Raw genomic sequence first — 2205 nt, forward strand, 5'->3', positions numbered from 1 at the left:
GCCTTACTTAAATCAGGCTATATTAATTTCCCTTGATTCAGCTCTGTAGAAATAATAGAATCATAGAGTATTAAAATCAGAAGGCACTTTAGAAGCCATCCAGATTCTAATAATTTCTTTCTACAGTTGAATATTGAAGCACTCGCAAACCATAATCCAAACTTTGAACGTAGACATTACATTTTATATTCTTTCCAGTTCTTGTAGTACTGGGGAATTTGCTCATTCAAAATGAATTTATACATGAGTTCAATAAGGTAGGAAAGGCAGCAAAGTCAGTTGCCAATCTCAGCTAGCTTTCCTGTGAATCTCAGAGTGTCACCTTAAAGGCAACACAGGTCCTTGACAAAGGTGGTGACATACTTTATGCTAGTTCCTAGTGGCTGGGGACTGCTTCCGCTGACTGTGGAAGAAAAGGAGTGCCCTGAGAAGGACGAGTATATAGAGAGAAGGGTAGTGTGGGGGACCACGCAGTGGGGATGGGGACTGACTCCATTCCTGTATCGTTCAGGAATGGTTAGCCTTCAGAACGCCCCCTAGCGATTACAATCTGAAATAATGGAAGCAATCATTGGAGTTTATAGCCTTCAAAACCCTACTTAATTAAGGCTTGAATTTTGGAAGTCCGATTTCTTGATGTGTTTGTCTTTCAAGATCTTTAGTCTTAAAGATCTACCATCCCCAAGGTCCTAGCATTGAGACCTTTATCTTTTTCACTTATAAAAGAATTTTCCTGATAGGTAGGCACCAATCTTAAAAAACCATATAGACTCCAGGGTAGTATTCTTGCCAATGGTATGTCTCACTGCCAATTATTTATTTATATTTATTTCTTCAAGCTATAGTTCACTTTATTTTTCTTGTATAAAACTATGTGGGGGGTCACAGCTGGAGTCTGAGACCTCTGCACCCAGAAGTGTGAACTCTGGTGTGGGTCTTTACAAGATGGTCAGTGAATTTCTGATAGGGAGACTTGGTGAACACTGTCCCCTTCCAGAGGTCAGGGTGAGATAGCTTTAGGTCTTGGAGATGGCATCAAACGTAACCTTGGCAAAGTGTCTGTCATCAGTTTTGGCCATCATCAGTAGCTTCTTGGGCACGGGGCTGAGACAAATGCCAGTGCCTCTGGGGGTAGAGATGGGATGAACCAGCACAGCCACAACAGCCAGTCACCTTGCCTAGGACAGTGTGGGACTTGCTGATCTTTTCCCCAGTAGCCTTGCCACAGTGGGACGATGGAGAGCTTGGCCAGGGTGATGTCCCCACGGATGGCAGTGGCTACCTCCTTGGAGCACTTGACCCCCAGACATAGGTGTCCACTGTAACCTCCGATGGTAACAAATGCCTTGAACCTGGTCCACTGGGCTACATGGGTCTGCTTTTGGCACAGGCATGGTCTTCAAAACCTCATCCTTGAGGGATGCTCCCAGGAAGAAGTCAATGATCTCACATTCTTTGATGGGCAGGGAGAAGAGACAGATGTCCTCCAGGGATTTGATCTTCATGTCCTTGACCAGGCGGCCCAGCTTGGTGACAGAGATCTGCTCCTTGTCGTGGCCTTACCTCCTTGAGCTCCCTGGCCTCAGCCCCAGCCAGACTCACCGCCCCCATGGTCCCGATGCTGCTGCTGAAGCCTCAGGGGAAGCCAGCCCTACCTCCCATTCCAAGCCCACCTTCCCCACCCCTCCCCACTTTTCAAAAAAGTTCTTGTAGCTTACTGCTTCTTCCCCAACATACTTAATTAGTGCAGACTCCTCTTTCTTTTTGAAATCCTACTCTCCATGAGCATACTTTAGTCCTTGACCACTATTTTCTGGGAAACCATGTGAGCAGAAAGAGGTAAGAGTGTTTGGAATATTGTATATAAATGTGTATATAAATATATTTAAGTTTTCAAGTAGGCTTATGAAAAAGGCCAAGGACCATATCAGGCAATGGACTTTACATTTTGGCTTTGGAAAATAGGAGTATGGAGAGGACTGTCAAAATCGCCTCTGATCCCACTACCCAGACATAGCTACATCTCACACTTTGGCATAACTTTTCTAAGTTCATAACCTTTATGCATATGAACATATATGCATATATGCATGTTGTTACAGAATTAAGATTTTTTTTTCTATGCGTTGTTTATTTATTTATTTATTTATTTTTTAAATTTTTTATTTTTTAAGTTTATTTATTTTTTTAAATTAACAATACAAA

General features: G+C 42.9%; 1 pseudogene; it reads right to left on the minus strand.

Moving 5' to 3' along the window:
* Positions 1–376: 376 nt before the first annotated feature.
* On the minus strand, positions 377–1554 carry LOC132018535 (small ribosomal subunit protein uS5-like; annotated as a pseudogene).
* Positions 1555–2205: the final 651 nt, after the last annotated feature.

This window comes from Mustela nigripes, chromosome 5, assembly GCF_022355385.1.
Source record: "Mustela nigripes isolate SB6536 chromosome 5, MUSNIG.SB6536, whole genome shotgun sequence".
Classification (NCBI taxonomy): domain Eukaryota; kingdom Metazoa; phylum Chordata; class Mammalia; order Carnivora; family Mustelidae; genus Mustela; species Mustela nigripes.